At 36.9% G+C, this 26,835-nt stretch overlaps 1 pseudogene across 1 annotated transcript; it reads right to left on the minus strand.

The window, feature by feature from the left end:
- Positions 1–22,765: 22,765 nt before the first annotated feature.
- LOC308515314 (PMS1 protein homolog 1-like) lies at positions 22,766–25,385 on the minus strand (annotated as a pseudogene). The gene is made up of 2 exons: positions 24,319–25,385; positions 22,766–23,187 (listed from the first exon to the last, which is right to left on the minus strand). The product of its transcript is annotated as a PMS1 protein homolog 1-like (transcript).
- Between the last annotated feature and the right edge of the window lie 1,450 nt (positions 25,386–26,835).

Genomic DNA, 26,835 nt, shown 5'->3' on the forward strand with positions numbered 1-26,835 from the left:
TTGGAAGATACTCTTAACATTATGGATCATTCTGTGAGACAGGACATTGGCAATCATATGCCAAACCCTATTTCAAATTTCCCCCACAAAGATATATTTAATGAAGTGTAAAATTATATTCTTCAGGTTATTAGATTACCAAGTAAGTGAACAAAACACTATCTATCTATTTCATAGCAGACAGGAGAAAACCAAGGAAGATGAAGTCACCAAAAAGATAATTTAGTTGTCAACCAACAGGTAGAAATGTAAATTCCAACAGAGCTTTTGGCGAGGGAATAGCATACAGACAGAAGTGAATACAATGAGACATATCATAGATAGGAGACCCTTTCGATAAAGGGGGAAAGCAGTTTTATTAACCACCTTAGGCAAAGACAACTACATCTAGAGAGAACTCGGGGAAATTCTATGTCCTGCGTTAAATTATATCTGCTTTTATGTGCAGCAGTATTTGCCTGAGTACACATGCTTACTTGACCAAAAAGTAACCCCACCCATAAATAATTCAAGTGAAAACAATACACTGACTGCAAAAGCAGCTCCGAAAGTGAAGTTTTAGTAATAAGTAGCTACGTTAAAAAAAGAAAAACCACAAATAAAGACCCTAACTATAAACTTGTCAAGGAACTACAAAACAGAAGGCAAACCAAGCCCCTCTAAATGGTAGAAAAAAGGAAATAATAAAGTACAGAATAGAGATAACTGAAGACAAAAATACAAACAGATCAATAAAAATAAGAGCTGGTGTTTTGAAAAGGTAAACAACATTGTTAAACCTTTACCTAGATTTAACAAGAAAAAGGATGATTTAAATAAATGAGATTATAAATAAAAAAGGAGACATTACAATTGTTACCACTAAATAGGAAGAACCATAAGAAACTACCAATTACATTCCAGCAAATTGTACAGCCTAGAAGAAATGGATAAATTCCTAGAAATATGCAACCTATCAAGACTGACTAACAATGAAATAGAAAATCTTAATATATTAATGAGTAGTGAGGAGGTTAAATTATTAACTGAAAACCTCACAACTAAAAAAAGCCCAGATCCATATGGCTTCACTGGTAAATTCCATCAAGGTTTAAAGAATAAAGAATACCAATCCAATTCTGAACAAGAAAAACAAAGTTGGAGGCATCACATTTCCTGATTTCTTCTATACTACAAAGATATAGTAATCAAAATGGTATGTTATTGGCATAATAATGGACTGATCAATGGAACATAATAGAGAAATAATAAAGTACAGAATAGAGATAACTGAAGACAAAAATACAAACAGATCAATAAAAATAAGAGCTGGTGTTTTGAAAAGGTAAACAACATTGTTAAACCTTTACCTAGATTTAACAAGAAAAAGGATGATTTAAATAAATCCATAAATGTAATAAATCCATATATGTTCAATTAATTTTAGACAGAGGAGCCAATATAAAATGGGGAAAGTATAGTCTCTTCAATAAATAGTGCTAGGAAAACTAGATAGAAACACGCAAAAAATAAATAAACTTCTATCTTATAACACAGACAAAACTCAACTCAAAATAATTAAAGACTTGATTATAAGATCTAAAACATAAAACTACTAGAAGAAAATTTAGGGGATATTATCCTTGACATTGGTCTTGGTGATAAATTTTTAAAATATAAAACCAAAATTAACAAAAGCAAAAATAAACAAGACTACATTCAAGTTGAAAGCTTTTGCTCAGCAAAGAAAACAATTAGCAAAACAAAAGTAACCAACAGCACAGGCAAATTATTTGTAAATTATATGAATAAGGGTTAATAGGGAAACAACCTAAGTGCCTATCAGCAGATGAGTGGATTAAAACACCTTGGAACATCTACACAATTGAATACTTCGCCACTATAAAAAGAAGGAGCTTTTACCATTTGCAGCAGCATGGATGGAACTGGAGAGCATTATGCTAAACAAAATAAGCCAGTCAGAGAAAGATAAATATCATATGTTCTCACTCATATGTCGGATATAATGATCAACATAATTTGATGAAAAAAAATAGATCCAGAGATAAATGGCAGGGGAGGTGGGGAGGAGGGTTAGAGAGCAACCAATGGACTTGTATGCATGCATATAAGCCAAACCAATGGATATGGACAAGGGGGGGGTGGGTAGTGGAGGGATAAGGACGCATTTGTAATACCTTAACTAATAAAGAATTAAAAAAAAAGAAACTGATACAATTCAATAGCAAAAGATAACTCAATTAAAAATGTGCAAGAGACATGAGTAAACTTTCTTTTTTTAAAGAAGACATACAAATGGCTAATATACAGGGTCTATAGGAAAAGAAGCCAACATCAGTAATCATCAGGGAAATGCAAATCAAAATCTCAATACAACATCACCTCAAACCTGTCAGCAAGACTATTTTCAAAAAGACAGGCAACAAATAAAAGAAAAAGATGAATATTTGAAGAAAAGAAAACTCTTGTACACTGTTGGAGGGAATGTATATTGGTTCAGCCACTATGAAAAACAGTATGGAGGCTTCCCCGCAAAATAAAAAATGAAACTACCATATGATCCAGCAATTTCACTTCTTGACATATCTCTGAAGGAAATAAAATCACTACGTTAATAAGGTATCTCATTCCCATGTTTATTGCATCATTATTTCCAATAGTCATTGTATGAAAACAACCTAAGTGTGTGTCAGTGATTGAGTGAACAAAGAAAAGACAATATATATGTAAATACATATACAATGAAATATTGTTTAGCCTTAAAAGGAACATCCTGTCATCTGCATCAACATGGATGAATCTAATATATTATGCTCATTTAAATAAGCCAGACAGAGAAAAACAAAAATTGCATATCATTTATATGTGGAATCTAAAACATACACACAAATTAGAACTCATAGAAACAGAGAGTAGAAAAGTGGTTGATAGGGGCTTGGGAGACAGAGAAAGATTAGAAAAAGGGAACAAACTTTCAGCTACAAGTGAGGGTCTGGTAGGGGAAGGATGGGAGCAAGCTGGGAGAGGTTAATGGGGAAAAAGAAGGACCTATGTTGCCAGGAGCCGGTCCATGCTTGCTGTTTCAAGGGACCTGGCATATATGGCATACTGTTCTTAATATGTTTGCTCACCTTCTTGGCACTATGTGTTTTAACCAAGGTCTCTGAGAAAGGTGGTTTCCCCAGGTAGGGATTTTCCCCTGAAGTTAGGGAGGGAATAAAACCTCTTAACTAAGTGCCAGGCGGGTAATTAATCACTTTAACTATGAACAATCATGCTTAAGCTACATAATCTTTACTCCTTGGAATGGAGATAAGAAACGCCCTAACCTTTGGAATAGAGATTGATAGGATTGGAATCAACTGGTATAAATACAGTTGTAACAAGACAACAGCAGACAGAACTTAGAAGACAGAACTTAGAAGACAGAACTTAGAAGATAGGACCTACACAGAACCTAGAGACAGAAGAACTTCGCTGGAGAGAACATGGCAAAAGATCCTGGACAGAAACTGGCAACAGAACCTAGAGACAGAACCTAGAGAGAGAACCTGGCTGAAGAACCCAGAGACAGAACCCGGCTAGAGTACCTAGCGGGAGAACATGGACACAGAACCTGGCTGGAGATCCTGGCCAGAGCTTCGCTGGAGATCCAGACCAGAACTTGGCTGGAGATCCTGGCTAGAGATCTTGGTTAGGCTGCTGATCAACTGAACGCTGTCTCCGTGTCATTCCTTCTTCGCCGACTCTGTCCACATCTTTGGGGATCCCTGGACCTGCTGGGGTTGGACCCCGGCACTATGTGATACTTGCAACAATAAAGATTTAAACAAAGATGAGTAAGGCCTGTAATGTATAATATGATAACTATAGTTGATAACATAATATTATATAATTGAAATTTGCTAAGCGAGAATTTGAATGTTCTCACACACACACACAAAAAGAAATAGCGCAAAAGAGAATACATGCAGATAGATGTGTCAATTAATTTGATGGGGGAATCCTGTCACAATGTATATGTATATTGAACCATTGCATTGCACTCTAAATATCTTACACTTTTATTCATTAATTATACCTCAATAGTGCTAAAAATAAAGACTTACAAATAATTTTAAAAAGATTACAACACACATGGTAACAGGAATATGGAAGTACATATTAAGTTGAAAAGATCACCACTGTACAAGTCATCAGTAAATGCGAAATGTTTGTATCTTCTTGTATTCTCTGAATACCTTATGCCATTCCACACATGTGCACTGTGGATTCCAAGGTAATTGACAATCTTTATCATTGATTTCTTCCTTTATGTCCTAGTAAAAAACATCATAATCTAGATTTTTAATATTATTTAGAGGAAAAATAACAACTAAAATTAGACTAAGAAAATAATTGTTACTTGGTAGTTGGGTTTAATAAGAAATTATAATAGGAAATGGTATTTTTCTTTATCCCAGGAATAATTTCTAATAGAGACTCCTAATGGTTAAATGAGAGGCTCTGAACTCTGCCTCAATTCCAACTGACCTCATTTTAACAACATGCCAGTTTATTTAAAAATTATTTCCCAATGGAAAGTTTGAATTATAGAGAAGGAATGTGCTTTAAACATCATTACCTTAGAATACTCTGCCTAGAACTATAAAAGTGATCGATGCTCTTCAAGGCTCCAAGAGCACAGATGCCAAATTAGTTTCAAAATAGGGCTAAGAAAAGAATGCAATGACATTAAGACGGAAAATTGTGTTCCTGATCTTTCCCACAAATTTTTAAATGAGCAATAATTCTTGGGTTTAAATATATGAATAGAATGGTGGTATTAGTAATTTTTTCTTATTTTTTAAAATTATATTTTGTATTGTTGATAGTATTACAAGTATCTCCCATTTTCTCTCCTATTACCCCTCTCCACCCAGCCTCTACCCATCCACCAAATCTTCACCACCCTATTGCCCATGTCCCTGGGCTATGCATATACGTATATAAGTATATAAGTTTTTTGGTTTATCTCTTCTTATCCGCCCAACCCCACATCAAGGTATGTCAGTCTGTTCTGTGCCTCCCTGCCTTAGATCTTATTTTGTTGGTCAAGTCCTTTTGTTCATTAGATTCCACAAATAAGTGAGAGCATGTGATGTTTATCTTTTTCAGTTTGGCTTATTTCACCTAGCAGAATATTGAAATTCTATGTAGTTGATAATTGCCTGAGAATATAGTTACAAGGGATCCGTTTTCAGTATTCAGTTCAATACAAAATGGAAAATCAAGGAAGTTTAGGATATGCTGTCTTTGTGTCTTGAAACTCAAAAATTTTGGATTGGAGCAATCTGTAATACTATTAGTATAATTGAATTGGAAGAAACATGTAACTTAAAACAATATTTTATTAGTTTTATATGCTATTAATGAGTTCTTCAAAGAAACAAAAATATATACCTATATTATCTATATCTCTCTATCTCTGTCTCTGTCTCTATCTCTAATCTATCTGTGATGAGAGAGAGAGAGAGATACAGACACACTCAGATATAATGTTTAATCTGGTCACTCATGGTCTGACACATAGACACATAAAATTAACCATCTCAGCTAGGTAGCAATACAATTATTTATTGAATCTAGGAAGAGCCTATCTTTATCAGACATGCATAGCTTCACTTGGATATTCACAATTCAAAGCTTAATCTAAGTAATGTTTCTCCTTGTAAATTTCTGCAAGCCTCAGTTAATTCTGAACATTATTCTTCCTGACAGTAGCCTTATACAAATTTATCATTTCTATTTAGATTGGTCACTGGCAATGTGCCTCATTTCAGAGTTTTCTTTTTAAAATCTGAATTCATCAGGAGCACCCTGCCTGCCATATTTGACTCAGTTTGTTTTTTTTAAATCTGCTTCCTCCTGATAATATGTGATTAGTCAAAAGCTACTTATCTCAAGTCACTCTAAGCCTTCTTGCCAACTGCCCTTTTAAAAACATCAAGATATATTTTTTTAGAATCTTTGAATTTTTCCCGTTAAAATTTTACCAATGAACATAATTGTTTCATCAACTGCTACCCACCTTGTTTGTCTTAACTGTCCATGTTTCTAAGATATCTATATATTTCATTTCACCAAGTCTTTTCTTATAAAGAAAGAAATAGCCTTTTCTTTTATTATTCACTCTCTTTTCTAAAAGAGTGGTAAATCCTTATTCTATAAAGAGAATAAAGATTTTAATTATATAGGACAATACTTGCTAGAAGTAGATGAAATCAAGTGACTCTAAACCAATAAAGTACATAGTCATCAATGTATTATTTTAATAAATCATGTCAATAAACCATAATTAAATTAATTATACATCTTTACAGCTTAAATTTCATTTTATTATTTTCTTATTTTTTTTTTTCCTTTATTGACTAAGGTATTACTCTGTGTCCTTATCCCCCATTTAAACGTTAATACAATTGAATTGATAGCAAAAATCACTGTATTCCATTCTAGGGTCAGGCCAATTTCTATTTGTTTTTATTTCATTTTGTTTTATTTAAAATATCTGGATGTCAACTTTCCTATACTGATGAACTTTTATTCGAATTATATAAAACCTTTTGAAAAAATTAATAGTAGGTATTTTGGAAGAAAGGACTTTTTATGTTTGCAAAGTAAATATATGTTTAGAGAAACATAATATGGTAATAGAAAAATAACCTAACTTAGCTTACATGGCTTTTAAGTTATAAATTTGAGACATCTAATAAAAAGCTAATATGCTAATTATACTGGACATCTTCCGAACATCGATCCAGACGTCCTTCTGGACAAAGCCATGGTGGCAGGGGCCAAGGCAGAGACAGTTAGGGTTGATCAGGCTGGCAGGGGAGAGCAGTTAGGGGCGACCAGGCCATCAGGGGAGGGAATTTAAGGGTGACCAGGCCAGCAGGGGAGGGCAGTTAGGGGCAACCAGGCAGGCAGGCAGAGGCAGTTGGGGCCTCTCAGGCAGGTAGGGAAGCAGTTAGGGGCATCAGGAAAACAGGCAGAGTGGTTAGGGGCAATCAGGCAGGCAGGTGAGCAGTTAAGAGCTAATAGTCCTGGATTGCGAGAGGTATGTCTGACTGTCAGTTAGGAGCCAGTGGTCCCGGATTGCGAGAGGGAGGTCAGACATTTAGGCAGTCAGACATTTCCCGAGGGGTCCCGGATTGGAGAGGGTGCAGGCTGGGTTGAGGGACACCACCCTGCCCCAGTGCACAAATTTTATGCACAGGGCCTCTAGTTGATTTACAGTTATAACAAGCTCAAGGATATTCTTAGCTTAAGTGCAAACAATTAAACTTAACCAAAGTAACTAAGTGTTGTAATTAAAAGTTGTGTATTTGAACAGTAGGGCATAAACTTTAGCATCATGAGAAACTAAAAAAATAACATGACTGTCATTTGTTTTGATAGTAGGGACCAGGTGCACAAAATTCATACACTTGGTGCGGGGGGAGGGGGGCATTCCTCAACCCAGATGGTGCCCTCTTACAGTCCAGGAGCACTTGGGGGATGTCCAACTGCTGGCTTAGGCCTGCTTTCTATGGGGAGCGGGCCTAAGCCAGCAGTTGGACATCTTTAGCACTGCCGCAGAGGTAGAAGAGGCTCCCGCCACTGCTGCTGCGCTCGCCAGCCATGAGCCAGGCTTAGGGTTTCGGACTGAGCATTGCCCCCACTGCAGGAGCTCACTGACCACCAGGGAGCAGCTCGCTCACATTGAGTATCTGCCCCCTGGTGGTCAGTGCATATCATAGCAACTGGTCATTCTGCCTTTTGATCGATTTGCATAATAGCCTTTTATTATATAGCATACGCTGAACACAGTTGATAGTGGCATGTTAAAATTAAAACTATATATTTTTTAAACTCCATTTCTCCGTATTATTTGTCAATATACAGCATGTTAACTAGAGGTACATATTTCATCTATGTTTTCACTTACATACTGCAACATTTTGTACTGCATAGGGGTACATATTTCTTCTAAATATCAAGGATTCATTACTATTAACAAGTAATTAAGTGCTAATCAACACATGAACACAAATCTATGGCATGTTGAAGATTACAGTGTGGTGAAATGAGATAGAAAATAAATATATTGATAAATAGATAAATTAATTTGAAAATTAATTTGCTAAGATTAAAAATACAGGTTAGGTTGACTTAGGTTATGTTTTGATTAAAACACACACACACACAACATCCCAGCCCGTGTGGCTCAGTGGTTGAGCATCAACCTATGAGCCAAAAGATCACTAGTTGGATTCCTAGTCTCAGCACATGCCCAGGTGGTAGGTTCGATTCCCAGTAGAGTGCATTCAGGAGGCAGCCGATCAGTGTTTCTCTTTAATCAATGTTTCTATCTCTCTATCTCTCTCCCTTCCTCTCTCTCCCTTCCTCTCTCTCTCTCTCTCTCTCTCTCTCTCTCTCTATATATATATATATATATATATTAACCCAAGCCAAAACAAAATTTAAAAAAACACACCTTTTAACTTGCTAAGATTTCAACTGAAATTTGAAAGAAGAAAAATATATGCAGAGCTAGAGGAGATTAAAGCAGGCAGAAGAAATCACAGCATTAGACTGATCCAGGGTGGAAACAGTATTGTTTGTCCATAGCCCGTAAACAGGGTGAGCCGGGAGGAGGCCACTGCAACTAGAGGACACAAAGGGCAGATGACATTGGCGTCAGAGGCAGTGGTGAGGCATTTTCATTTTATTCTATGAGTAACAGGAATCCACTCAAGTGTAAGAAGCAGAAATATGATGATGTCCAATTCATATTTTGCTGGTTACAGAAGAAGAGATCACTCACATCAAGGAAACTATAGTTGAAAGATTCCCAGACTAGAGGAGGTATAAAATAAAACTCTCTAAAGATCCTCGAGAAGTAAAGAATAAGCATTTAAAATTTTAGAATACACTTTATCTACAGGGTACCAAAAGCAGATGACAGGTGTGCCAGTTATATATAGAAGTTTTCTCTTGCCCCTCTCTTCCCTCCTACCTATTGCAACTCTAGAGCCATCATATACAGCCTGTGAATGGAGGGAAAGGAGTGAAAGAACAAGTTACAGAAACAGGCCTCTAGAGTTGTTAGTGTATTTTGATTCAGGATTAATACTTACACTATATGTATTATTTTACATATTAAAATGCATGCATATTGTATAATATGAAATCTATTTTCTAGTAATGTGACTTCCTTGTGTCCTATTTAAAAAGATTGTCCATGTGAATTCACATTTACTGTTGTACAGAATTTAGTAATAAGAAAATGGCACAATTTACTGATTCATTGCTGTGTGGGTAGGCCAATTCTAATTTTTCCTATATGATAATCCACATCTTGTGAATATCTTCATGAACATGTATGCCAGAGTTTTTCTAGAGTCTAATTTAAAAGTCGAATAACTGGGTCACATGTGTATGAATCTCAGCTTCCCTAGAGATGGGTTAATTTTTATACAATGGCACTACTAACTTTCCCTTTTCTTCTCAACACATTAAATTGTCAGACTTTTACACCTTTACATGATCCAAGATGAAGAATGTTTAACTTTGTTTTAACTTATTTGAACATCTTATTTTTGTTTATTGGCTATGCCAGCTTTCTCTTCTATAACTTGCCTATTTAAATGATTTTTGCTCATGCATTTGTTATCTCTGCCTTACTAGTGAGCATGTATGACACTTCTGTATTGTGAATACTAATCCTTTATTGACATATGTGTAGCAAATGTCTCTTTCAATTCATAACTATTATTTCCCCTTCTCTTATGGTGTGTTTTCATACAAATATTATCTATGGAATGAGAGGGAGAAGAATGAGATTTAGGATGGGAACAAAGGAGGTTTTGAATGAATCTGTAATATTTATTTCATAAAAACATTTGGAGCAAATATGACCAAATTATTAATTTGTTAAATCTTGATGATGAGTTTTTATGTTATTCTGTTTGTAATTCTGATGTTTCAACAATATTATAATAAACAAATTCAATCTGAAAAAGAAACAAGCCTCCACTATAGAAGGAGAAAAGCTTTGAATTACATGAGAAGTTTTAATTTCTAAAAAAAATATTACAGAAGACATAATTTTTACCAGCTACAAGTGACACTTAGCTTTGTGACCTACAGTGAAGTTTATCCTGGGAAGTGCATAACTAGATACCAGAGATGCAATTAAAGTCAATTTTATGTGTACTTTATTGAGCCTATCTCTCCAAATAAGCACTACAGTTGTATGCTGAAAGTGCAGAAAGGAGTTGGTCATTTAACAAATTTGAATTTAAATTACTTTTATATCATTTAAGTCAAAGCTAATTTTGTCTGATCCCTAGGTTTGTGTGTTTGTAAGAATGAGTACCACATGAACATTAGGATATAAGCTTCCTGAAGAAAGACTTTGCCATTCTTTTTTTTTTAAAAAAAAATTTTGTTTTATTGCTTAAAGTATTACAAAGAGTAGTACATATGTCTCCTCCCCCCCCTTGACCTTGCCCCAGCCTCCCTTACCCCCTAGTGTCTTGTGTCCATTGGTTATGCTTATATGCATGCATACAAGTCCTTCGGTTGATCCCTTACCACCCCACCCCCGCAACCCTCCCTGGCCTTCCAGCTGTAGTTTGACAGTCTGTTCTTACCATTTGCAACAGCATGGATGGAACTGGAGAGCATTATGCTAAGTGAAATAACCCAGTCAATGAAAGAAAAATACCACATGATCTCACTCATTTATGGATAATAAAGACCATTATAAACTGATGAACAAAAATAGATACAGAGGCAGAGCAGCATTGAGACTTTGCCATTCTTGCTTACTTGCTGCATTCTTCGTGCTTTGAAGAGAACCTTGAAGAAAGTGTTACTTAATTTGAATCAGCATAAACAACCCTATGTAGGACTGGCTGATTCCTATCATCCTCAGAAATTTTCCAAATAGAATCCTCTTACTGTGTAGTTGAATCCTCTTAGGTTTGTGTAGTTGAATATGATACTTTGAAATACAGCTGAAATCCTTTAAAGAAAAAGTCTATATAAACCCACCATCAAAAGCATTTTAAGACAACACAATTGCTAGAGCAAAACAGAGCAAAAGTCCTTTATCGGGAATTTATTCAGAACCCCGCTGGAAAAAGCTATTTATGATGATATAGAACATGTAGACCTACCAAAGCCACAGTCCTAACTTTAATGATACAATAATTTAATTGCTTAATATGTGTATTAAGACTGTCTTTAATTCATTGCTTAGGAATTTAATGTGATCCAGTGGAGAAGAGTACTTTGTATGAAACCATGGGACATGTAAGCATGTAAATTTCATTATACCTTCTGAAGTCTAAGATCTTAACAGTAAAATTGGAGTTATATCTCTGGCAAGTCCATTTGACTGAAGGTTCTGTGTGAGAATTAATCTTGAGAAATCCAAGCAGACCAGCTAATTATTTAACATTGCCTCCTATTACAAGGGTATAACTTGGTGACTATCATTGGAAATTGTATATCCCAGTCCAAACCCAGATTTGGGGATAAGCAAAATAGAAAAGAGCTTTTCCCTAAACCTCTGTGACTCACTGGTGCTTAAGCAATACTCCTTTGGTACTCAAGTAGAAGAATCAAGTTCAAAAGAAAGAAAACTCTGACTTCTAACTTCTGCACCAAATAGAACATGACTTTTTTACAAAAATACTGCTTCAATCAATACTAAGGAAGTCCAGAACAGAGTCGGTGTTCAATGCACTTTGTCAATAGCTGAACTATTCAGCAGAGTCCAGAGGAAGCAAAAGGGGTGATTGAAGAAAAGCTTACATATGCCAGGAAACCGCATTTTCTATATCTAGTCAGATATTGTTGTATCCCCAAATACCTGTAAAAATAATAAAAACACCTGACATTTATGGAATATTCAATGGAAGAGGCCAAAGGGGGAGATTTGAAGGGTGGAAGTGGTCGAAAACATGTCTTCACTGATGGGTAAATGTTTGAGAAATGCTAAATATATTTAGATGGAGACTTCACAGAGATGCCTATGGTAGGTGGCTAAAAGAATAATTGAAGCACATGTTTCAGCTATGATTATAGATTTATCACTTGGAATATACAATTATTCATTATATTTTCTTCTTGGTACTTTTATCTCAAAGAATGACACCATCAGCCACTGTATTATCAAAGTCAGGAAATCCATAGTTGTGTTAAATTAAGCTCTTCTAACTCCACACATGGTATTGGCACCAAACACTGTAGGTTCGTTTTGGCAAATGTTCACACTTAAGCCTCTATTATTTCTCATGTGAATTGCAGCAGAAGTCTGAGTAGCTACCCTGCCTCCAATATTTTTTTTCCTATCATGCTCCAGTGATACCATTTTAAACAACCAATTTTGAGAATTTCAGCCTCCTTCTTAAATTCATTAAAATATTTCCAACAATTTCAACATAAATTCTAAATCCTCAACATAGTATGTTATTTTAAAAACTAAATCCTGCTTGTCACTATTTTCTAGAATATCTCTGCATGCATAATTTCCTGAATATGCTTTATTTTTTCTTACTTAACAATTTGTACAAGCTGTTTATTTGTATTCAGTTATGGAGCATACCCATGCGCACTGAACCATCAAGTAGTTCATTCATAGTCATTCTTCAATTTTTAGTTTAAATATTTCTATCTCTAAGAAGGTTTTATCTTTTTATTCGCATTCTGTAGCAAGGCACTTTCAATTACAAGTAGAGATATAAACTAGCTTTAAAAAAAATTAGTGGTGGAATCAGAGGCTCAAAAATAAAAAATAAAATAAAAACACTTACATTTTTATTTTATTTTCTTAAATATATGTTATTGATTTCAGAGAGGAAGAGAGAGGGAGAGAGAGATAGAAACATCAATGATGAGAGAGGATCATTGATCGCCTGCCTCCTGCATGCCCCTACAGGGGTTCGAGCCTACAACCCGTGCATGTGCCCTTGACCAGAATCGAACCCAGGACCCTTCAATCTGAAGGCCAGTGCTGTATCCACTGAGCCAAGCCCGCTAGGGTTACATTTTTTTTGTTTTGGTATAGCTTGTTTCTGCTTGGTTTCATTCATGAATTAATTTAGGGACTTAAAATATCATCATAAGGCAGTTCCTCCCCACCTCTTGTTTTTGCTGGTCTGTATGTGATTTCATTCTTCTCCAAGTGTGGCAACATGACTGTGGGCAAACCCACATTCTTATCATCTCACTTTTCCTAATGTCTGTGTTTTAGACCCAATACCAGAGAAGACTTGGATAGGCCTGACAATCCCAGATCCAAACACAATGTCCTTGGAATTGAGGAATACTTCTTGGCAGTCTTGGGTCATAGGCTCACTCATAGGTGATAGGGGAATATGATGCTTGACAATCTCATAAGAACAATATGAAGTAAAGATAAAGATATCCAAATAAACCAGAAGTTTAGACAGACTCACACACACACACACATACACACACATACACACACATACACTCATACACACACATTACAACAGCCCAATAACTTCTTTTTCTCCAAAACCTGGACTAGTCATATCTTCTCTATGATTCATGGTAACTTACATGTATGTTTATCATGGTGCATATCTCATTGAGCAAGTTATTTTTTAATTTCTCAGACTCCCTGATAGTATATTTATATTGTTTACTTATGTGTCATCAATACTTTGTATGGACTGGTGAAAAATATACATTGTACAAATGTTTGATAAAAATATAATTTAAAAAAATCATAGCATCTGTACCATATTTTTCTCGTAAATTGTTCTTAAGATCATTCATTTCATTTGCCTTTTTGTTTTTGCTGAACAATAAAACAGACTATTCTGTACTTGTTAAAATCTCTTATTGTATTAATTATATATTTCATTTAACATAATCAGTTTTAGTATATATAGCAATGGCTTTTTCTAGAGCCAAACATCTTTAAATACCCTAATATTATTCATTATTAACATTTTTTACCAATCTCAAAGCATAAGATTTGAAAAAATTGGGTATTGCCATTTAATTTGCATAAGTTAGAAATAGCTTTTTTGTTGTTTCTTTGTCAGTGTCTAAGTTGAATAACTTAAAAAGAGCATGAGTCTAGCCAAAGCCACATCGATTTTTTTTTTTATTATGTTGCAGAGAAAAATGCTTGTGCATTAACAATTATTAAGAGTACATTTAAACCATTATTCATTTATGGAATTGCATTAATTTCTGAATAATGTGGCACCACAGATGGATGATTCAAGCCAAACTAGAGTCTCTTTAAGTCATTTATTCTTCATAACAATCTATTATTAACTGTTGCCACCCACAGACAGTTCTCAATCTGAAGAAAAGTCATTATTAATCAGATAACTGGATGAGACTTATAAAATAAAACAATTATCATAGTTTAAAGTATTAAATTCTCAGAAGACCAAAAAAGTGATTAGTTGCTATTTTGAGTCTAGTAGCTTTGGAAATTACAAAACACTTATAAATCAATTTTGTTTAAGCAATCCTATATAATAAAAGCCTAGGTGATGTCATGCCCTCATGCAATGCCCTTGCATGATGTCATCACAAGATGGCCGCCAAAAGATGGCCACATGCACAGCAGAGGCAGGGCCTGGTGGCCACTCTGCATGATGAGGCCTGGGGGGTCCCACAGCTCTGAATGGCATGGAGGAGGCCGGTCACGGCATCTCTGCCACCTCACGTGGAGGAGGCGGGTCCCAGCGGAGGAGGTGGGTCATGGCAGGGGAGGGCAGTTGTGGGTGATCAGGCCAGCAGGGGAGCAGTTAGGCATCAATCAGGCCAGCAGGAGAGCGGTTAGGGGGCGATGAGGAAGGCAGGCAGGCTAGTGGTTAGGAGCCAGCAGTCCCGGATTGTGAGAGGGATGTCCCAGATTGGAGAGGGTGCAGGCTGGGATGAGAGACACCCACCAACCCCCCATGCATGAATATTGTGCACTGAGCCTCTAATATATATATATATATATATATATATATATATATATATATATATATAATTTTAAATCCAGAACAAATTCTAGTTTTCACTGTCTCATACACTAGTACTTTAATGCAAACAATCTTAATACCAACAAATATCTTTTCTCAAAATTTCTGAAGATTTATCATTTAGTAAATAAAAAAAATCTAAAAATGTTTAATGTATTTACCACCTTATAATGTAATCACTGATTGACCCATTCATGCATTATACATTTATTGGGTACAAACAAGAACTGTACTATACATTAGATGTTGGGCTATACAGTTATTATGAGATTAATGTCCATGGAGTATGTGTAGTAGTAATTGTACATTGTTCACCTAATTTTTTTCATGATTATAATAAAATAATATGTACTCATTAATATATTTAAGAGGTAGTACAATGTAATTGATTGATTAAGAGTATGAACCTGGAACCAAAGTGTGCAGTCAAAATCTGAAGTTCTCTTACTATTAGCTATATGCAGGACATTGAAACATCCAGTGCTTCAAATTATTCATCTGTCAAATTGAAATAGTAACAATAATATCTAACTCTAGGATTACTATAAAAATTAAGTTTTAATTAATACTGGTACTTTTTCTACCAGTGGACATGATAGAAATATATGAGGTTTACATCCTCTACTGGTATCAACTGAGAAAATATGTGGAACAGTCTTTGTTTCTAAGTACTTATATATTTACAGTCTAATACAAAAAGTAATTAACTTATGTAATAACTTATTTTACATAACAGACAGTTATATACTCTTATTTTAATAAATAGCTAGGGAACAAATAAAGAGAATTTGGAACTGTAAACATTTCACATTTAGTTTTAAAATCAGCCAGTCAAATAAAAACTAATTTTAAAATGAAACTAAAATATTGTCAATATTACTTTTAAGTTTTCAGGATCAAGGTGCATGATATTTATTTAAACTGCATTTGTTTTTCCTTATTGTATCTATATACTTAATTTGTCTCTCAAGAGTCACTGACATATTGCCCACAGGTATATGAATCTCCTTGGGAATGCTGGTTTGGGATTAAAATAATATTTAGCCATGTCATTGACTATCCATGTTCAGTGTACTCTGAGGGAAAATATGACTGAGAGAAAAAAGGCAAACCATATATAGAATTATGTAGAAAACTGCTTTTACCTATTCTGGGGCCATCTAGATATTTAAAAAGCTATGGATTCAAGTAACAGACTGACAGATCTCACAAGGGAGAGAGTTAGGGGGGACTAGAATAGATTAACCAAAAAATATATATGCATATATGCATAGACCATGGACACAAATAATAGTGCAGTGAAGGCCTGGGGTGGGCACGGGCTTGGTGGAGGGGAGTAACGAGGGAACGGAAATGGGGGACATCTGTAATATTGTCAACAATAAATAAAATCAAATAAATAAATAAATAAGTGAATAAATAAATAAATCTGTGAGTTGTGGGTTAAGTCAGATGTGGCTAAAAATAAATATGTATATATGGCTTTAGTTTCAGGGCTTCATACTGAATGGTGAAGAAACTGTTATTGGAGGCTGAAAGGCCAATGATTTGTTCTATTCGGTGGTAAAGCATTTTTGTTTTTTTTTTGTTTTTTTTTAAATATATTTTATTGATTTTTTACAGAGAGGAAGGGAGAGGGATAGAGAGTTAGAAACATCGATGAGAGAGAAACATCGATCAGCCGCCTCTTGCACACCCCCCACTGGGGATGTGCCTGCAATCAAGGCACATGCCCCTGACCGGAATCAAACCCGGGACCCTTCAGTCCGCAGGCCGACTCTCTATCCACAGAGCCAAACCGGTTAGGGCAAGTAAAGCATTTTGTTGAAAAATATCACTTGTGATAACTTAGAAGACAAACAACATTCTTGAATAAACTTTTAACTTTATTCAAAGAGGTGGGGAAATAAGATGTAAGGATTGTTTTTAAGTGACTAAGAAGTATTTAATAATGTATTATAAGAAGAAATTCAGTTTATAAAATAATTGCAAGGAAGAATAAAAAGAAATTAAGATGAAAGGAAATTTGAAGGATTCTAGAAATTAAAGGAAGTTGGAAAGTTAGAATATAGAACTGATGTTTCTTTCTATCCAGTAGTAGATAAAACTGAGATCTTTGAAAAAAGGCCAGATTAGTTCATGGAAAAGATGTTTGAATCAATTAAAATTGTGCCTAATAGATCTGTTTAGTAAATGTATAAATGGCTCAAGGTAAAAGAGACTAAAGATATGGCTTTTCCATGACGAGTCACAAGTTGCTTCAGTATTCACAACTGAGACTGAGGTCAGTAAGGCATGCTATTCAAAGTATGAGTGGGCTTGACTCTTCCAGGCTCTTTGGTGGATGGTGCTGGTGTTAGAACCAAGGTCAAATGCCACTATAGCCAAGTTCATAGGAAGACAGGGCTGTTGCCAGGTCTATAGCTGGAACCATGATTAGTGAGCTTGCAACCTGGGCATGGGCCTGCCATCTCAAAACAGCCGTTCTTGGTCTTGTAATCCATTGGGGTTTTATAACATCCTATCTGAATTCCAAAGCCCCTACAAAGGCATTGCTGTCTGTGGATAGTTGCCAAGTCATCGTTGTTTTGGGGATATATGAGCATGGGACCCCCCATTTTACCATCTTGCTGATGTCCTTGACTACATTATTGTTCAAACTGTTTTTCTTCCCTATTCTATACCTCCATCCTTTAATATCAGACTAGGATTTGTAACTTGCTTTGGTTAAGAAAGGTAATTAAGGATGACCTATATTACTTCAAAGCAAAAATGTTAAAGGTCAACACATAACTTGCCATAGTTTCCTATTTTCTCCAAAATTGGCAGTGTTTAAGAGACAGTTGCTATTTTAGCCTGAGTCCAGAAGTAAACATGAATGACAAAAGCCAGTTCATTTTTTTTCATTATGTTTAAGACAACATAATTTAACTTTAGGTAGCATACTCAGGGCGAAAAGCCTAAATCACCCATGTCTATTACAAGCCTGAATCTTACAAAGTTTCCCTCTTGTATAAGGAGACAAATCTATATCACAATAGTCCAAGAGAAGAACAAAAAATAAACTGAACTTTAACCCAATGCAGCCTTGTTAAGGTGCATACCTTAGAAAATGTGTGTAAGTATGTGAACTTGTACTTGTGCAGTCAATACAGCTCCTTGCAATACAATATGGATTTGTCAAACAGTGTGGAGAGGAGCAACACCATAGAGGCTGTTACTTATCAGTAATAATCTAAAGTATAGACATGCCAGTTAGAAACCAATATAGTGTCTCCAAACAAATACTTTCTACATTATGAATTATATTCAAAATTATTTATTTTAAAATTATATTTATTGGGAAGAATTGGTTAATAAAATTATATAGGTTTCAAGTGTACATTTCTGATACATGATTTGTATATTGCATTATGTTCCCTCCACCCAAAGTCAAGTAATCTTCTGTCACCATATATTTGCTCCCCTTTAACTGTTTCTTGCCTCCCCACCTTGCCTTTGGTAATCACCATACCTTTGTCTGTGTCTATGAGTTTCAGTTTTATATCCTATGTATGAGTGAAGTCATATGATTCTTAGCTTTTTCTGACTGTCTTGTTTCACTTAGCATGATATTCTCAAGGTCCATCCATGTTGTCACAAATGCAAATATTTCACCTTTTCTTATGCCTCAATAGTATTCCATTGAATATGTGTACCATCACTTATAATCATGTTTTGAAATTTCAATGCAATTCTCATTATGAAAGGCATTTTCTCTTGTTTACTTGATCAAAGTCAATGCATGCTCTTAAAAATCCTTAGAACTAACTAGCCACAGGATTTTAACTCCATTATGAACACATAGATGCTCATTACCAAGTCCCCATGAGTTCTTTTTCTTCTGTGTTATGCACTTCAGTCTGTAGAGATTTCTTCTATCTGCAAAGATTATAACTGTCATTCAAGACTTCCATAATTTTTATACTGAAACTTAACACTCTTTAAAGTATGAATGAACTATTTTCCACTTATTATCTCTGAAGGGATGACCCATAACAAACAAATCCTAAGTATATTTCCTCTACACAAGTCTTAATAGTGGAAGATATGGGTAGTAAAATTCATAAACATTGAGCTTTAATATTACCCAGTCAACCAAGCAATCCAGAACAATATGCAAAATTGTTCTTAATTTCAGATTTGTCTTAAAAATCCAATCCCTTTTATAGTCTCTGGATTGGAAAGATTGGGCATGGGTCTCTATCACATTCAAATGAATGGGCATAGGACCTTGGTTCTAATAGGAGAACTAATAGTTTATATTTATAAGGACTGATAATGTGTGGGGCTGAGATGGCAAATGGGCACAAATGTTGTGTTCTCATTTTTCCTTTAGGGCTCACAGAAAGGTGTGATTTTCTTGCCTCTCTTAAATGTAATGGTGGCCATTCTCCCCAGAAAATGAAATCTCACTGCAATTGAAGTGGTCAGTTTCAGATAGCCTCTATACAATATCCCATGTGATGCTTAGTCTCTTTCCTCATCTGCTTGTAGATATGTATGACATAGATATGGACAGAGAAATGCAATGGAACAACTCTGAGTCAGTGGGCCCTGTTAGGTATAGAGTCACCTTCTGGAAATCACTTATCTCCCACTGCACTGAATTCAAGTGGGACTGAGAAATAAATTTTTATTGTTAAGTTGCTAATGGCTCCTGGAATTTTGGATTTGTTATACAAGTTAATCTTCTCTGATTAATAGAATGTGGGAGAAATTATTCTTAAAGTATTTTGTATTTTATCACATAAGAATCAAATGAATTAGAGTCTCCATTAGCAGATAAATAAATTGAAGCAAAAAAAAGCTAAAATTTCCAATATGCCAGAGATGACAAATTGGCAAAATTGGAACTTGAACCCAAGAAGTTTGGTTCCAGATCCAGCTTTCTTAAACATTATGTCATTTTTTGTAGCATCCCTAAAAGGCCAAATCTCTAATGGTTGGCAGGACATTTTCTATTTAGGTCCATTTTCTCTCTCTCAGGCTTCCTGATAGTTTCTCAGTCACGTTAACCACTCCGTTTCCTTTGCTGTGTACCACCTCATTTTCCTGATTGGTCATAGTCCTTCTGTTCTGTCTGGTTCTAACATCAGGGGAAGCTAGCACAAAACAAGGAGAACTAGAAACTTTTTAGTTGCAGAAAAGTGGTCTCCACATCACATTTCCTCTCCAGGCTCCAGGTCAAGGATTTATCACACTTATTAGGCACTGCCAGAAGTTGCCTCATTTTCTAATGTCTCCTATGAGTGGTGATGCTCAGAATCTCTGACTTAGCTATTTTGAGTCACTTTACCATTAGCCCTCTTCTATCTCTGCTTCAGTGTGAGCCAAGCTTCCAGCAAGCTGAATTGGATGAGCAAAGAAGAAGAAAAAATCCAGGCAAAAACACTTAGGCCATCAAAACAGAGATGCCAAAAATTAGATGGTCCTTTTTCAATTTTCCTGACACAATTTTTTTTCTTTCTTTTCTTCAGATACAATTTTAAGCTCGGGTTCATTCTCAGTTATCCAGATTCTTAACTCTGAAAACATCAGTATTCAAAATTATCTAGTTGTGTTACTCAGTAAGTATTTATCATTTCCTACATTCATTCATATGTTATGAGATCTGTGATGTGCAAAAGAAATAGCTAAGTCATTTGGGAAGCAGAAAGGTGGATAAATATCATCAGTCCACTCTTAGAAAGATGTAAGGGGGGAAAAACAGAGATACAACAGTAATTACAGCATAAGAGGGTGTACTGAGTTGTATGAACAGGATATTTTTTATCTAAAAGACCCAGTCTTGCCCTGGCTGGTTTGGCTCAGTGGATAGAGCGTCGGCCTGCGGACTCAGGGGTCTTGGGTTCGATTCCGGTCAAAGGCATATGCCTTGGTTGCAGGCACATCCCCAGTGGAGGGTGTGCTGGAGGCAGCTGATCGATGTTTCTCTCATCGATGTTTCTGACTCTCTGTCCCTCTCCCTTCCTCTCTGTGAAAAATCAATAAAATATATAAAATAAAATAAAATAAAATACCCAGTCTAAATATGTATATATATATATATATATATGTAAATAATATGTATGCAATTAATATCTGTTTTCAAAAAGTTATTTCCTGTACCATTCTATATCTAAAATGAGATTTACCATAATCTCTCACCTTCATTAAGAGAATGTATGCAAAAATGTTTAATACATGTTTCACTTGAGAATCTTTTCTTCATTACCATTATAGATCACAATGCAATCAGTTGCCCATTGGTATTTATTACTCTAACCCTAATTCATAATAATTGGTTTATAATTGGTTTATTAATGAACACATGAAACCAGATGTCCCAATCAGTATTTCCTGAGACTTTGCCAAACTGTTATTTTTCAGGAAAAAAAGTTGTAAGGGCAATCAAAGCATGTAACTACTATCAGCAACATGGAGAGAAGTTTATTATCCCAATAAACAGCCCCAATACAAACTCTTGCTCTCCTGAAAGCGGGCCCTGGAAGCTTCTTTGTCTCTAACGGAGTTCAGAAACTGCTGGCTCCCTGTCCTTCCTCCTTTTCCACCTCACCACCCCACTTGGTTTAATCTGTGTGTGGATGGGATAGCCCAGGGATGGAAAGGACTAGCCTCTAATGATGCAAAAAAAAAAAAAAGTTTCCTTCTTACAGCACGTGCACTTATAATGACATGATTTGTATTATCCTCACACGTGTTTACTACTGCTGGGGCCTTCCTTCATCGTTTGAGGGCTATTTTGTACTTCCTATAGCAATCAGCTGAAACAAAAGTTATCACACACGTCTCTCTCACGTATAGTATGTGGTGGTGTGTAGATACATGCATAGGAACACAAGAGAACACCATCTAAACTTCTTAGATTCATTCTGAATCTCTTCATGTACCAGTCTCTACAGAGATCGCAAAACCGTTTTTTCCAATTTCTTAACTGAAGCAAACTGCCCTCCCCCTGCCCGCCTCTCTTTTTGCCCACCTGCACCTCCCCCGGAGGAATGGAGTGCAGCTGACCGGGGGCTCAGGGTGGGCACTTTGAGTTGAGTGTTTCTTATTTTTGCAGGCAACTAAGACACACGGAGTGGGAAAGTCCGTTCTTCCTGGGTTGTTGGGGGTATTTTTGGAATGTTTCATTGTTAAGAAGATAACCCTACTCAGAGACAAGTTGTTCTTTTAGTCACTTTATCTTTTAATAACAAAAGGGAAAAGCTGCAATGGTGCAAGGGCCTGTGCCAGAAGGAAAACACACAGCGAAACTGCTTTTTTAAAAAATCAAGTGTAGAGAACAGTCGTTTTTAAACTAAATTAGAGAATTGTTATCCAACGGCAGTCCTTAAGGCGGAACAAGTTCATCTTTCTTTCACCGTAGGGGTTCTAATTCTTTGGCTTGTGCTACTCTGGACTCATTTTACTGTTGTTTTTATTATTATCTTAAGTGCTAATTAACAAGAAGAAATGAAATTTAAAAAATAAATAAATAAAATGAATAGTCTATATTTGTTTATTTAAGTTTTCTACAGTTTAAAACAGTTCTCAATATACAAACAAGCTAGTAAATCTTCACTTAAAATAAGTGAACCAATGACACTGTTCAGAGATAGTTCAAATACTGATTCATATTATTTATGACCAAATCAATTTCAAAAGTAACTAATTGTCTTAAATATGTTTAATCATGTAGCTTCTGGAAGATGAGTTAAATGATGAGAAAATGGGTGACCATGAACATACCCTTTAATTTCAGTTCCAAATTGGTGCTTCATTCTGTAGATGATGTCTTGGATGTCCTCCTTTGATAAGTACATTGGTAATTGTCTAGATAGACACACCGCTTCTCCCTCTAAATAACTTATCACTTTGAGAGGTCTACATTCATAAACTTCTTTTGCATTTTTGTTGACTATAGCATTGAGAATTTCTTTTCAATCCATCATGCCATAGAACAGAAGACAGTTAGCCATTCCCTCTATTTCTAAGTAGTTTTCAGCAATGGAAACTCCTGGTGTCAATTTTATCCTGAAACCATTTGCTGTAAGATGAGGATCAGACAGCTAAGTTGATCCACTGTAGTTTTGGTCACCTGCTGTCATCCTATCTAATAAAAGAGAAACATGGTAATTAGCCGTGCGTCCGCTACCCTTCCTATTGGCTAATCAGGGAGAGGTGCAAATTAACTGCCAGCCAAGATAGCGGCCAGCAGCCAGGCAGCTTGAAGTTAACATGAGGCTTGCTTGCTTCAGTGATGGAGGACTCCAACGTTCCCCGCCTGCCGCTGCTGGCCTCTGAGCTTGCAGTTTGAAACATTGTTACAAATATAGAAGCTAAACAAAACCCCAGAAACCTGCTTTCAGCCCACCGGGATCTCAGAGCTGGAGTTGATACAGTGTTTTGATTATAGAACCCAAACAAACCAGATGCCTGCTTTCAGCAGCAGAGGCCTCAGAGCTGGAGCCAGAGCTAAAGCTGGCCCAGAATTAAAAAAAAAGAAAGAGAAAAAAAGGAGCAGTTGGGAGCTTCAGTCACCTGCCCCCCCTGAAAACAGCCATCAGCCCCTCACCCAGACTGGCCAGGCACCCCAGTGGGGACCCCCAACCTGAAGGGTGTGTGACCAGCTGAAAACAGCCATCATCCCCTCATCCAGACTGGCCAGGAACCCCAGTGGGGACCCCCACCCTGATCCAGGACACCCTTCAGGGCAAACCAGTTGGCCCCCACCCATGCACCAGGCCTCTATCCTATATAGTAAAAGGGTAATATGCCTCCCAGCACTGGGCTCAGCAGAGCCAAGAGGCCTCCCGGCACCGGGATCAGTGTGACAGGGGGCAGCGCCCAAATCCCCTGATCGCCCTGCGGCTCTGTGTGTGACAGGGGGCAGGGCCACAACATCCCTATCCTCCCTGCTCTGTTCTTGACAGGGGAAGGTTCCCCAACCCCCTGATCAGCCCTACTCTGTGGGTGACAGGGAGTGGTGCCGCAACCTCCCCATTGACCCTGCCTTGAGTGTGACAGGGGGCGGTACCCCAACTCCCCAATCGGCCCTGTCTGAGCCCGACCAGGGGCTGCACCTAGGGATTGGGCCTGCCCTCTGCCACCGGGGAGCAGGCCTAAGCCAGAAGGTCGTTATCACCCGAGGGGTCCTAGACTGCGAGAGGGCACAGGCCGGGCTGAGGGACACCCCATCCCCCCTGAGTGCACAAATTTTTGTGCACCAGGCCTCTAGTTTTATATAAAATCTCTAAATAATGAGATCCATTAAAAAGTCTCTCTGTTAATATAATTGGTTTCTCCAATGGTTCTGCAGGAAGTTTATGATTCTCAAGAAGTCTTTTAAATAGTGGGGCTTCTTCCACTCTATATGCATTTAACAACCTTAACTCTGCTTTGGATGTAATTAGCCATCCATCAGGGAACTTGAGATTGTGGATTAAGCAAAGTTCATCCTTTTCTTCTGGTTCAAATTTCTTGTGTTTCTATACATTTTTTTTAAAGTTTTCCATAGAAAAGTGAATTTGAACTATTTTAATGGTTTGAATTTTTTTTTTTTTCAACTTGGGACTGGAAAAGCTCATCAAGTTTTGGCTGATTAGATAATGATGTTTTCAACTTATGCTTCTGTGCCAAACTCCATGAGCTTGTGGGTTTTATCTTTTTTCTGCCATCTTGTAGTGAGGTTTGTGACTCCTGTTCAATGGCTCTCTTGATTTGCCTATTGTATTGTTCCAAGTCTTTAGTAGCCCTCTCTTCATATTTCAGTTTTTCCTCTTCCCTCAGTGTCTTCCACAGGTCTTCAATATGTATTGTTGCAGCCTCCAGACTGGTCTAAGGATTTTCTGTGAGAAACTGGACACGATGATCTTGAACAAAAAGGGTGCTTGTTGACATGGGTTTCTTGATGACGCGACGGCTGATTAAATCATAAACGGTCAACTGTCCTGATTTGTTATCCACCACATTTGACTTTTTGTTACAGGATCCATCACTGAGATTCTTCTGTTCAGGGCTTGGAGGACTTCTCTCACTTCCTTCACATGCTGAACTTCCTGGAGGTATCAGGATTTTCACAGATTCAATGTTTTCTCCCATTGCATTTTTGAGTGCATTTCCCCTGCTCCAGTTATCTTCACAAATTTCCACAGACTTCTCAGGAACTACTTCTTTCTCATTTCCCCCACTCTCATCAATATGGCCTTGACTGCCATTTTCTGATTGGGCATGGGTAACAGAACCTACAAAACAAGTTTCAGTATATTCCTTCTGGGTGTCCTCACTTGATAAATTATCCATTGGGATCATTGGTTTATTATAAAGCAGGTATCTGGGGTTTGTTTGGCTTCTCTAATTGAAACTTTGTTGCTTTCGGAGCTTAGAGCCAGGAACCTTGGCTTCCTCCATCACTGGCGCAAGCAAGCCTCCTGCTCGCTTCAGCTGTGTGGCTGCTGGTCGCCATCTTTGTTGGTGGTTAATTTGCATATCGCCCTGATTAGCCAATGAGAAGCGTAGCGAAGGTACATTCAATTACCCTTTTTGTCTTTTATTAGATAGGATTAGAGGCCTGGTGCATGAAATTGTTGCACTCAGGGAAGGGGTAGGGGGGTTCCCTCAGCCAGGCCTGTGTCCTCTCTCAGTCTGGGAGCCCCATAATCAATCACCCCACAGAGGGAGGCTCCACCCACCCACCGCAGTGCCACCGTCAACCAGGTAGCCTGGGCCTCCCTCTGCAGGGCAATCATGGGGTGATGGCAGGGCCCCCGCAACCAATTGCATCACACCCACCTTGGCTGGCCTGGTGCTAGTGCGTGTCATAGTGTGGTTGTCTGGATGGTCATTATGCTGTTCGGCCGTTCAGTCGATTTGCATATCACGTTTTTATTATAGGTTTCTTGAGGATAGAAGCCACAATTTTGAAATAAATATTTATTAAATCAAGTTTTAAAATGGATTGCATAAGTCAAAGTCTAATATGTTTTTACAATTGCAAATGGAAATTCCCTATAGCAGTATGTTTTGTTGTTGCTGCTATTATTATTGTTTTGTTTGGTTTTTTATAAAAGGAAAAGGAGGCTAAGAAATTATTTACATAATTGTGTATTAACTAAGTAAATTCTTATGTTCAATATCTATAATAAAATAAGTTTTGATAAAGGGATAATTTCTAATACAGGAGGACCATCTGGAACAATATTTTCTAGCACTACTTTATTCTATTTTGCAGCTTTTTGGAACCAGCTTGAAATATTTCAGGGAAAGGAAGTGTGTAGAAGACCTTATTTCTCTGGCAGGGGTGCAAAAACTAACATTTCTTCCACTTCCTAAATTCTTATAACTAGGCTAATAATCAATGAACATAAGACAGAATAACAGGAGAAAATATCCAAAATATATTACCAATGTACATTTGGGGGTGCCATAAAATATTGTAGTAGGGAATTAGACAGGCATGAACAGAGCAGGAACAATAGGTCAGGTATGGAATGTCACTACACCTGTGCCTTTCCCCACCCACTTCTTTCTTAAGTTCTCTCTCTCTCTCTCTCTCTCTCTCTCTCTCTCTCTCTCTCTCTCTCTCTCTCCCCTTTTGTCTCTCTCTTTCTCTCTCTGAAGCATGCCTGAGTCTTACCCCTCTTGTTCCCTCAGGCCTGAATATCCTTTCTTGCTTTCTTTTTCCTAAGCTTCAGGGTCCTTCTTTTGCCTCTATAACTTGTTAACTGAGCCCACACAGCTCAGCTGCCTCATTTCCTCCAGG

The sequence above is a fragment of the Myotis nattereri genome, assembly GCF_964212035.1.
Source record: "Myotis nattereri genome assembly, chromosome: 3".
In the NCBI taxonomy this organism is placed as follows: domain Eukaryota; kingdom Metazoa; phylum Chordata; class Mammalia; order Chiroptera; family Vespertilionidae; genus Myotis; species Myotis nattereri.